Raw genomic sequence first — 13789 nt, forward strand, 5'->3', positions numbered from 1 at the left:
CGCTCTTGTTACCCAGGCTGGAGTGCAATGGCGCAATCTCGGCTCACAGCAACCTCCGCCTCCTGGGTTCAGGCAATTCTCCTGCCTCAGCCTCCTGAGTAGCTGGGACTACAGGCAGTGGCTCATGCCTGTAATCCCAGCACTTTGGGAGGCCGAGGCGTGTGGATCACGAGGTCAAGAATTCACATTTTCATGAAAAAAAATTATGTATATTGAAGGACTGAGTGTTTCTTTCCTGTAATTTCCCAGGGCTTCCCTCTCTGGTATTCAATACGCGCGCGCGTGCGCGCGCCCTTGCACACACACACACACACACACACACACACACACACACGGCCACCTTAATATACATTATTTAAAAAGTGGGTGACGGTACTGCTGGACCCAATTAACATAACAAAATAAGAGCAAGTCAAGTTCTGAATAGCCTTCCTCAAAACTTTCTGAAAGTTTTTCTATTTCAATTCGGCCCATCAAGTCTGAAAAAAAAAATGCTTGTCATGGTTTTACCTGGGTTACCAGTACCATTCCCTTTCTTCTTTCCATTCAGGCACCAGTCCTTCTGTCCTTCCACTGCTGGGGGGTATACACATCTGCCCTGGGCATACACAATCAGTGTTTCCTCCACAAACACAGATTCCCATGACAACCAAAGAGAAAAGAGGGAAAAACATGAGAAGCTGAGGATATTAAATTTCTCTTAGACCCAACACCTGATTCTCATTTGACCCACTCTCCGGGTCTTATAAGCCCACCTTCATCACTTTTTATTCATGTGGTGTTTTTACCAGCTGGGCATGTGGAATTTTTCGTAGTTTTCCAAATTACTGCACAACAATCTTAGCAGAACAAGAGAACATTTAAGAAGTCCTTTCCTTTCCATCTATTTTTAGGTTGTTGGACTCTTTTGCAGAGGTTATCAACTCCAACTGTGTAAAAACACCTGTCTAACAGAACAGGCTTGAGATTATTAATTCATTTCACATGGGTCACCAAACTGATATCAAATAGCAGTAGCTCTTGTTTATTAACAGCTTAGATCAGATTCAAACGGGAGACTCAAAGCTCAAAGGCTTAACCTCCAGCCCCTTAACCCTGGGTCACTCCCAATCTGTCTCTGGGGCACTTTTAATTAATCGCAGAGTGAAAAGGATTATAAATTCCAGAATTCCCATATACAATCCCTTATGAATGTCCAACTCACTAACAACCAAGAAGCCTTCCAATCCACACATGTTTGTTCACATGATTATATCTATACAAACCAAATTAAGTGGAGACATGAGGAGGCAATCATCTTGAAATTCAGGCTAAAATATAAATATTTCAACTGAGGTTTGGGAATTTACTTTTTTGAGATTGGAAAATGTGCCAGATGATGTCCCTGCATTAATTTCAACTTTGCATGTGCTAGTGCCAAAGGGCAAAAAAGAAAAAAAGAAAAAAAAAAGGTAGAAAATTCAGATAATTATCCAGACCATTAAAACCTAGCCATCTAATACTGAGAGAAAAATATATAGAGAGAGGGGAAAATCTTAAGCAACCAGATTGAGGTAATTCAGCAATTAGCCAAAATCCAGTATTGCCTTATGATATAAATATAGTTAAGACTATTATTGCAGAGTGGACAAACAGGATTGGGAGAAATCAACTTTACAATTTTTCTATATTTTGGTATATTCTAATGGAATACCCCAAGGTAAAAGAAAGCTCTAGGACCACCAAATGTTCTTTTGGAATCATGTGCTTCTTTTGGCCACTTCCATTTACTTACAACTTTGTTTTAAGCTGATTGAGATTTGTTACTTCAGCAGCTGAACAGCTTTTCTAAAGCTCCTCTGGAAATAAGTGTCTGAATAAAGTCTACTAATACTTATTGTATCTTAATTACACAGGTAACTGTGTCCTATGCTAGCTCTTTCAGAAGATGTTAAATTTCTAACATTTTGAGTTTTATGAAGCAAACTTATGAAAGTAGTATATCTATTATGTAATGAAGAAACCAAGGCTTATTTGTAAAATTATCAATTATTTGGTGTATTAAAAAAAGTAGTCATCTGTTATGGGTTGAATTGTGCCCCTCCCAAAAAATATTTTGAAGTTTTCACCCTCCGTCCCTATAAATGGGACCTTATTTGGAAATAATGCCTTGTATGTTTAATCAAGTTAAGAGAACATCACTAGGGTGGGTCTTAATCCAATATAATGTGTGTCCTTATAAGAAGAGAGAAATTTGTACAGAAATACAGGAAGAACACCATGTGACACTGGAGGCAGAGATTAGAGTGATTTGTCTACAGGCCAAGGACTGCCAAGGTTTGCTGGCCATCAGCAGGGGCTAAGAGAGAAGCATGCAACATATTCTCTCGCGGAGCCCTCAGAAGGAACTAACTTGCCCACACCTTTGTTTGGGACTTTTAGGCAAAACAATGGAGAGATAATACATTTATATTATTTTGAGCCATCCAGTTTGTAGCACATCTATATGTTGGCCCTAGAACTCGAATACATCATCCAAGGAAGAGATAAAATAACAGAGAGGGGAGTTATTTTTACATATTAAGCAAGTTTAGACAATACTAGCATGAATATGTTTTATGTTTCTTTAGGTAAATACAGCTGGAATATTTCTAGCAGGAAAATATAAAGTCTGGATTACAAAGGGACTCTTACAAAGTTGTATATTGAGTCCCATTCTTAATACTCTATCCATGTAATGACATTACACACACACACACACACACACACACACTCATACACACAGGAATCTCAATAAGGGAGACCTCATTATCTATGGAATGAATGCTTAGCTTTTCAGTCTAGCAGTGTCTTTATCTTTTATTCTCTTAAAAGATGTCTGGGGACTCCATGTTTGGGTCCCCTTCCAGGAACACTCCCTTCGTGGAAGCCATCTTTCTCTTTCTTGGATTTCCCCTCTGGAGTCCCCTTCCATACTCTCTCCTGGAAGCCTGTCTTCCCCTCCTAAATTCCATCTCTCTCTATTCCCTTCCACTCAGTGTGGAAGCTGCTTTCCTCTCCTGGATTCCATCTTTCTGGAATCTCCCACTCAGTGTGAGAGTTAGCTCTTTCTTTCTCTTAAATAAATCACTTTCTACAAACAAACAAACAAAAAAGATGTCTGATAAGTAGATCTATGAAGTCCCCTTTCCCTGGCTCATCTTGTGCTGCTACCATAAAACACACACTACACTCCGGCTAAGCTGAATTCCTGGCTATTTGCCCAAACAGGCGTTCTGCTTTCCCACTTTCTTTCTTTTATTCATGCTGTGCCCAGTATATTAAAGTACTGCCCTTCTTCCCTCTCCCTCACCTCACTATATTTAAATCCTTCGGACATTAAGACAATTTGATGAGCTATCTCCTGTACTCATCCTTTGCCAATTAGAGAGACTTGGGTTCAGCTTTTCTTCTGCCCTGCACTGTTTGTGACTCTCCTGTGGCTTTCCCAGTTTTACGCTTTGCCATATCGTCGTGTGTTCATCTTATCGCCATTACTGTAACAGAAATCTCTTGGAGGTGCCGTAACCTTACTTATCTTTTATACCTTGCCGCTACCTCCAGCACCTAGTACAATGCCTCCCACATAGTTGGTCCTCTACAAATATTTGCTGAATTGGTTTTAAGTTTGAACTAAACCGCACAGGATCTCTTGGGTTGAAACATCACATTGCAGATGGCATGCTTGTATTGCTCAATATTGCTGCACCAATGGAGCAAGGCATATTGCTGCAAATTCTTCATCTAAATGATGGGAGCTACAGAGGGAAAGGTTTTCTAAAAAAGACTGTCCACAAGCTAAGGTAACAAGAGAAACAGACAAATGTTACAGATTTTTTTCCAGTTTATTCTATCCATCTAGAGGCAATTTGTTTGTCTGGCAAGAATATCTCCAAGATTCCAGTGTTAGATTCAAAATGAAGCTAATTTGCATTGGCATCATGACTTAACTCACTAGTGTATTATTACTATGTAAGCAGGTGTACATGTGACTACAAATAAATGCTTGCTGATGGAATCCCAGCAGGGCTTCTGATGAGTTTTCATTTTGTTGAACCTTACCCAGGAAATTACTGTGTAAAAAGCTTTCTATTAGTTCTTTGCCTGAAATATCATTTAGCTACACCTGGCCAAATTCATGGCAATTATACTAACTATATAAGAGGACATTACAAAAATCTCATCAGTCTTTTATATTCATTTTCTCAAATTTATTACTGAGACTAAAGGAATATACACACACAGATGCATACTCAAATCCAAAAAGGCATACATTAAGAAAAACTTAGTATTTAAAAGTGAAGAAAGAAACATAAAAATAGGATATCTTTCCTCAATATGGTATACACACTAAGAGTTATCAACTCTGAAATTCAAGTTATCATTACTAATAGCCATAAAAATATGTACAAAATAAATTTATGCATCTTCATTGTAGCCCTAAACATGCTTAAATGGAAACAATATAAACTTTTATACTGTATTATAAGCTACGTGAAAAAGCTGACAATAAAAATTGAGATTCTTACTGTCACATGACCATATATATCAGTTTTTTCCATAACAAGTTCTGTGATTTGATCAAACCCATCATGTCTCCAGAGCTGTGTAATAGTGAATGTTGTTATAGCTATTAAAAGACATCAGTAGATCTGGAGTTTAAATTTTAGTCAACAAATATTCATTGAGTGCCTCTTTTAAAGGAGGTTTTCTGTGATAGCTTCTGTAACAGAAAATGTAGGAAAATCTCTGATTTTAAAATTTTCACTCTGTTTTGAAATGAGAAATAAGACAAATATGCACATGGAAGAAGCTGTAAGGTGGTGTATATAATAATAAAGGTAAAGTAATTATGTCAAATGACAAAATACTTGTTATAGACACTCGGTGCTATAGAAATCCATGGTGGAGTGAGATTGCCAATGGTAGTCAATGGTGCTGTGGAAGAGATCCGGAAAGTGTCACAGGGAGGGTGACCATGCATGCCAGTTTGAATAGAAGAGTTTCCGTTTATACCCATACTCCTGGTGTAATAATGTGACCTGCTTTCACTCTCAAAAGTGTTTTGATCTATGGGATAATTATTTGTGCATTCTACCACAGGAGTAAATGAGCAAGTGTGGCCTTGAAAGAAAGGCAGAATTCGAACAAGCAGAAGTGATTTTTTTCTGGAAATCTAAGACAGGAAAAACGGTGTATGCAAAGGGACAAAAGACGATGAAGCGTAGAAATCAATAGGGTGGATGACAGTAGCTTTTGTGTAATGGGGCCTTGTCTGTATTGTGAACTGCAAATAAAACATGCATTGGAGGCCTAGCCTTCCAGATTCAGTTCTCCTTGCTGTCTCCTGAGAAAACAATCGGGCTTTTTGTTCAGAGCCCGTTTTAAAGACCATTACTATATCCTGAATTTATGACAGAAAGAAGAATTATTTTGGGATGTGCAGTGATTTCACACATTGTTAAAGTATCTCCCTCTGCCAAGAGTAACAAGATTTAACCAAAAGCAACAACAACAAAGATAGATCATTCAGTTAAATTTGAACTCCTATAATTGACGAATAATTTTTTAGTATATAAGAATGTCCCAGATAACACGTGAGGTATAATGAAAAAGCATTTTTTTTAGTGTCAGTATGCCCCAATTATATTACACAGGACATACACTAAAACAAATTCTGCTGCTTGTCTGGAATTCAAGTTTGACTGGTATTCTATATTTTCTCTGGCAGCTGTATTTCTGCCTCATCAGCCTTCAGGGGTTTTGCTTGGTTACTCTTAGGACTGACAAATCTCTCCAAGCCTTGGCTCAAAACTCCACCTTCTTTAGCTTTCAAAGGTAATTGCTGTTTTGAGTGTAGGTGTTAAGAGGGACTTTTATAATTATTTATTGATGTTTTTCTGAAAACTTCTTTAGGTACAAGTTTATTTTTATATGCTATCAATTCAAACTCAAATCTTTATTTCTAATTTAGATTAACCTCTAAGGTAACTAAAAATAAAGGTATGTAATGATCTCCTAACATGAGCTCAACTGATGCTAATTTTTCATCATTGGGCACTTTAAAATTTGAGGCAAAATCTTCAACCAAATTAAATCATGTAATGTTTCCCAAACTCCTGCAGTTCCTCAGTCCTCTTTCCCAACAGTCCTGTGGGGTATTCCACAGAATGTAAGTGATCAAACAGGCTCAGGGGAGCTTGGGATGTACTTCAAAGTCCCCATAACTAGCAATGGTATTAACTTTTGTACCTAGGACCCATGATGGCAAATTTAGTCAATTTGTTTACACTATAACTGTCTCCCAAACAGTAATAAGCATTCCTTGTCATTACTCTCCAACGACCCTCAGAACTTCCTGATACGCAAGTGAAAATGAGTTACTGCTTTCTGATTAACTACATGAATATTCTCTTCATGTCTTTTCTCTTTTGGTTAATAAAATAATAATAAAATTACTGACAATATTATCACTTGTTGCAAGCACTATGCTAAGCATATTAACGTGTTGCATTTTACTTAATGTTATTAAAATGTCATTGAATGATTGTATTCAACAATCAGGAATTCCTTAAGCCATTGGAAGTCTGAAAAATGACAGCAGTTTACAATCTTCTGACACATGGATATAACCTTTTGACAGGTACTACAGGAGATAAACTTTTACATCTTAATATTCTCTATTTGATGGACAGATGGTACTAGATCAAGAAACAGACTTTGAAGCCTGAAAAAGAACCATTCTCAACAATAGGAAAATCAAAATTTAAAAATATTAAAATGCTGAAGTATCAAGAATTTGTGTTGGTGGTTACAGATATTTATAAAATTAAAGAAATTATTTGAACGCTGGAGTTAATAGAAAGGAATCCTGTAAATTCAATGAATAAATAGCAAATCGCAGCTGATTCCAGAAACTGCTAAAAACTCACAATGATTCCAGAAATTGCTAAAAACTCACAACTTTGTTTTCAAAGCTCTGATCCAACATCAGTTACCCTCTAGCCCTGAAAGTCTGTTACAACATCACAGACACTTTCTTGGCTTTCTTCCCTTCTGGCTGCCTGCCTACCTGTGGGAAGTGAGAGGTATTTTCTCACCATTCAGTTATTCTTTGGTTTCCCTGTATCCTTTGTGACCCACCATCCAATCCAAAAGACGCCTTTCAAAGCTCCTGTTGGTTCCAGTCTTTAAACTGGATGGCTGGCCTTAATCAAATGCAAAGGATTGTACAGGCAGTATGATGACCAAAAAATTATCTCACTTGTCAGGCAGGACTCACTTCCCATATATGTAACAATATAATAATGAAAATCCAGGGGAGTAGCCTCCTTACGTTTAGCCTAACATACTAATGCATCAGTCACACAATTGTCAGAGTACGCAAGCCAATTATATGCCCATATAATTGGAAAATAATGTTCTTTCACTGGAGAATAAAAATAAGAAAAAATATGTTAAGATATTTTCTATTGTAGGTAGCAAAGTCTGAGATTACCTAGAAGTGACATAAAAGATAATGGCCTTATTTTGATATATTTTCGAATCACTTTAATAGGATGGCCCACATAAATAAAGAGGAAAGCATGGAACAAATAGGTAAAGCCAAACATAAATGGTTCATCACTGAATTATTTTTGTTTGGAATTTCTAATTTTAAAATTTATGAAATAAAACAGCACTTTATAGAAAGTAAAATTTTAAATGAAAAATGTTAAACTGGAACACGTTGTTATACAATATAGCAAAATTTCATCAAGCAACGTAAAGACCCAAACGAAACAGATCACACAGAGGTAGAGGATTGCCGGAATGGGAAATATGTCAATGATTTGACAATTGCAAGTGATGCCATTCAATTTCTCCTTGCCTGCCGGCCACTCTTTGTATGAAATAGTTGCAATGCTGAGATCTTCTATCCACTCCCAATGACTTGCTAGTCTTACTTCCAAGTTCTATGTCATTGATAGGGATATGTTCAAAGTTATGCTATTCATTTGGAATAGATGCTATCTACTCTATGTTCAAAGAGATGCTATCTATCAGGAATGTTGTTAAGAGGATTTCTGCACTGGTTTTGAGTAGGATTAGGTATCTTTTAAGTTTCTTTTAAATTTTAGTGGCTTATATCTGCATTATGATTTTCTTCTAAATAATAGATAATTTTGTCAAAGTATATTAAGACTGCGGCTATATAATGCAGATTAGTAAACGAATTGTTCTCTCTGCATAATAGCATTATCAAACTTTTTATGAATAATTAATTATGATCTTGATTTCAATTGTTTGTGAAACATAAATTTTATATTTCTAAAAGAGAGCATTTAGCCTCTATATTGAACACCAACATTGTCAGGCAGTTCCATGAGCATGTTAATTTCATTTCAGGACATATCTTCTTCATGGGACTCTTCTAGAAACTCATCAACTCCAGACTAACTGGTTTTTTGATCAATATCAGGCATGATAACAGATATGAATCTTGGTTTATAAACTCAAGATTTTAATTTATATTTATTATATTCTTTATACGTATTTAAAATAAAGCCTAGCATACAATTCCGTCTTAGGCATTACTAAAGTTTTCTCCCCAAGTACAAAGCTTACTGAGACTCATATAGCAAAAAACACTGGCAGCCATCCTAGCCCTTCAGTGGGGACTCACCTGTCTACACTGTTATCAGTACAAGGCTCTTCATCTCCTTTGAACTCTTCTGTTGATTCTGCTGCTTCTATGTCTAATGCAGGAATTTTTGTTATAATGTTGGCAATTCCTATGTCTGGAGTTCTGCCTTCAAATGCCCCATACACCCAATGACACCAGCTATCTGAGGACTTGCCATCTCACCTGAAGACTGTCAAGAGTTGAACATGCATGTCTGCTACATGTGGGGAAAAGATGACCATCAGCTTCTTTACAGTTTCCCAGAATTCTCTCTTCTTGCTGTCTACAATTGTGTTTTCCTCTGTTTGTTGGTGGTGGTGGTAGTGGTGGTATTATTCCATCACAGGTCTTTTCTGCCCAGTTACTTGCTTAAAGAAGAAAAATAGAGATAGACCAAATGTAAACTAATAAATCAAGAAATAATTCTTCACTAATGCCATTGGGCCATTTACCTCTAATGAACACTTGTTATTTCCCTGAGAAGAATGTACTGTAGCATTTAATCTAGTCATCTTTTACCTGACGTTTCTCACTGCTGTCTATGTAACTAATATGGGAACTATCTGCGCCAGGGTTTATATAATAATAAATCAATCTTGGACATTCAGCCTGTGAGGGTTGTGGGGAGGAAAACGTCTTAATGATTCCCTCTACACAGCACCTAGCACTTATGTCTTGTCTTCTCTAAAGCTGTTAAACGAACAATATTTCCTTAATTTGATGAAGAATTTCTGTAATGACAATCTTCTCTATTAAAGCAGGATAAGCACAAAATAAAATGTTGATCACTATCCTTTTGTGTTTCTCATGTAGGACATAGCATCTCACCAGCAATCTTTATAAGCATTCGTTTTGAATCATCTTTATTTCATATAAAGCCCTATACTTAATGTAACAAAAAATTTATCATTTATGAACTTAAATTCAAAGGTCTGATTTTGAAGTAGAAGATAAATATTAGTGGTAAGAATAAATATATACCCAGGACTCTACCCAAAATTATCTAAATAATAGAATGACTGTAAAAAATTGTTCAAAAAATAATCATATGTTTAATTTTAAAGTACACTGGTATAAAAAATTGAAGAACAATTTGAAATAATGCACAACAATCCACTGGGTTTGTGAGGGATGAGGCTGTGATCTTTTGGAGTCTGACTCTAGTGATAACAACAGGAGATTTTTATCTTAATGAAGGACAGTAATGATGGCATAGTATTCTCACTGATTACGTAGTTTGATAGTTCTTGATAATTTATATATTTTGTCAATATATAAAAATATATTTACAGAGTTGAATTTCTCTTGCATAAACTTACTGGATATGTATCTCATTTCTTTTTTTTTTTTTTTTTTTTTGAGATGGACTCCCACTCTGTTGACCAAGCTGGAGTTGCAGTAGTGTGATCTTAACTCACTGCAACCTCTGCCTCCCAGGCTCAAGTGATTCTTCTGCTTCAGCATCTCAGGTAGCTGGGACTAAAGGCATCTACCACCACCCCCAGCCAATTTTTGTATTTTTAATAGAGATTGGATTTTACCAGGCTGGTCTTAAACTCCTGACCTCAGGTGATCCACCCACCTCGGCCTCCCAAACTGCTGGGAATACAGGTGTGGGTCACCATGCCTGGTCCCCATTTCTTAATGCATAACATAGAAAGAAAAAAAGGAGAAAGCATAGGGGAGAAGACCTGGATGAATGTGATCTTCTGTCTCAATCACTGAACCTTTTGGAGTTATTTCAATTTCATCATTAATCCAAGCAATTCATGTCATAAATATGCAAAATAAACAATCAGCTACTATATAAACATCCATTGTATCTTATCTTGAGAAATATGTACTATGAAGTGTGCAATATATAACATATATGTATCCCAAATATACACAGTTTATAAGATATTCTGGTTTGCAGATATATTTCTAAAACAAATGAGTATAAACAAGATACCACTGAAGTGCCACTGATGGAATATTCACATTGTTATTTTCTACCTAGTTTCAATATCGTACATGCACTGACTTTGCAATCCTTTTCATCTCACATCCGTTAGGAAGACATTCAGAAGAAGAGGGTGAGAATAAAAAACAGATAATATTATCGGGTGTGAAAGCGTCAGAAGGAACTGAATAGATTAGGTATGTTTCAAACAGAAGAGTGAATACAGACACAGTGTGGTAGAGTATAGCATCAAGATTCCCTGTGATACCACCGTTTACAGTCAGAAATTATCCAACTCTAAAACTGACAAGAACATCCAAGGTAATTTTGTCCATCCTTTTCTCTAGGTAATTTATTCAAAGCTTATAGTAACTCATGATAGAATTAAGCCCACAACTATTGTTATACAAATTTCAAGGTTCTTTTCTAATTACAGGAGGGCCTTAATAATATATATCACAGCAATGAAGTATCTTGTGCCTAATGGACATTTATATGCATTAAATATATGCATTAAATCATTAATTTTCTCAGAACTATTCATAAAACAAAAAAATTGTCATCATTTACTGAAAATGGTAGCATTTTACAGACATAATTTCAGATTAGTGAACACCAAGTTAACATTTCTCTTTTCACTCTCCTCTCCCTCAATGTTCATAGCCACAGAACTTTATCTTTTCTATAAACTTAAGTACTTACTTTCTCATTCTTGTCTCTCTTCTTTTTCCATTTACTCAATTAGGAAAACAAGCGGTAATTCAGATTCTTAAGGTGAACATTGTTTCGTTTTCCTTTGTTCAAAACCACTTACGCTGACACCTTTCAGAATCTATTTCTCTTATTTAAGACTCCCCTGTGCTAGTTCTTCGTTTTTTATGAGGAAATTTCCTGAGATTTACTCCGTGCTGTGGAACAAAGCCTACGCAGCTGTGTGTGCTCCAGCAATACCAAACAGCCAGTGCTGTTGTTTCTCTTCTCATTGCCAGGCTCTTGTTTGTATTGGAATGGTCTGATGGGAACTAACAGGAGTCTACCTGCAAGGCCAAGTCCTCAGTGTCCTCAACAGGAGCCTAAGAAGGCAGGCTCTGCACGCCACAATGCCAGCAGCCTGCACAAGTCATCCCAGGTCCTGTGGTACAGCTCTGCACAATTTAAAATATTCCTGTCGGGTTGCATTTTACACAACACTACCATGATACATGGAATAGACTTGGACATTTCTGAGGTGAGGGAAATGAATGAGATGACGAGGAATTAGGAACAGTCAGGCTCACTAGCTGCCTGGAAGAACAACCTTTAGAGAGATCAGAAATCTAAACACACATACACATACACACAGACCCCCCCCACACACACACACAATTAATAAACCAGTCATCCATGCAGATCCTTAAGAAAATGAGGCTATTTTGTCAAAATAATAATCATGATATCCGAGGGCTGTCCTGCAAAAAATATAGCTTCTCCAGAGAAACAGCTACATGTTCTCCCTAAATAGCTCCATTTGGCTTACATCACTGCTTGTCCTTATCTTAACTGAATAAGAACTGTCTAATATCCTTCTAAATGAAACTAATTTTTGGACTCAGTTGCATTGCACACTTGACAATCCCTTCCAGATGTGATTCTATAGAACTATCTCTCACACTTACAAAATGGGTAAAGGGAATTTGGAGATGTCACACAGAAAATCACCTTTTCTGTCACTTCTAGGATCGAAGAGGAGGGTGGTCCATATGATATTGAATATAGGTGAGTCACATGCTGGGCTTTGAAAAGAAAAGCATTCTCTTGGGCCGTGAATAGGAGCTCTGTATTCCCCTTTGAGGCTAACGGATACCCTGTGATGAAAAACACTGTATAAACGCAGTAAGCTTTTGTTCACAGCACCAGCAGGCGTTGTTAAAGCCTTCTGTCCCAGCTCTGACAATGTTCCAGAAACCTGACCTGCCACAATAGGAAGGCCCTGAACAGAATAGTTAATTGTGCCAGATTGTGCAATTCCATTGTGATACCTAATAGACAAAAAAAAAAAAAAAAAAAAAAAAAAAAACAGATTTTTATGGTTTGATTTTTATATTGAATATCACAGTAGAAAAATGGATGTGTTTGGACACACACACACACACCCCCATATATATTTACATACACGTATACACTCTTATACCCATAATAATACCAGGCTCAGACCTCCATCTCAGAATGCAGTGGCTCTTGAGAAGTTGTCATGCAACTGCAATACAATTGATGAGAATGTTATGAATTAGCTCTGATTGTGATGTGTCCAACTTATTCAAGATCCAGTACTACTCAGTATTAATCTTTAGCAATACTTAGAGACATTTTTGTATGATTTAATTAAGCATAATCAACAATGGTATATCCAACTGTTTTGCTCTCATTGTTACCTTCTTGGAACAACAGGGTCAAGCTGCTTATTAAGATGGTAGAAAATACCTGTGGCGAAAAAAATAGGTTGTATTAAACAGGCACTGTATAGGGAAATGGAGAATTGGGATAATTACTTGGAAAAATGAAGGGAAATTAAAGACTTACAAAGCAAATATGGAAATAAAATGTACAAAAATAACAATTTCATTCATTGTTATCTTCTAAAAGAATCCCTTAGCTATCACCCAGCCTAAAATGTCTTTCTTGAGCTTCACAGTTTAAATATCTGTAGCAAAGAAAGTTTGGCAAAGTTTGAACCTCGCTGACCATCTACTTTATGGTATTATAGCCAAAAATATCTGGGTTCAAATAATTATTCTACTTTTTAATCATACGTAGATCCAGTAAGTTAGTCATCTGATATAAGCCTTAATTTATGCATCAGATTCTTATAAATTTGTTCGGAAATATATAGTCTCACTTAATTTAAGTGCTTAGCCCAGTACCTATAGCATATTTAATGATAAATTGTGACTATTAAACTATTTTCATAGAATTCTGCTCTACTGGGGGCTGTAGAGTAGCATAAAGTACTTAAAAGACATATCTTAATAAATTTTATCACTTTTAGTCATATGATTTTTCATTCTAAGGTTAATAAAGTTTGAGTGTTTATCAATAAAAAACTATTTTGCTTTAACAAAGAAAAATATAGCCATAAGTATGGGATGGATAAAAACTAAGAAAGATTTTCTCTTGCCTAAAAGTCT

The sequence above is a fragment of the Sapajus apella genome, unplaced genomic scaffold (assembly GCF_009761245.1).
Source record: "Sapajus apella isolate SASKATOON/1434 unplaced genomic scaffold, GSC_monkey_1.0 scaffold8, whole genome shotgun sequence".
NCBI classification, from domain to species: domain Eukaryota; kingdom Metazoa; phylum Chordata; class Mammalia; order Primates; family Cebidae; genus Sapajus; species Sapajus apella.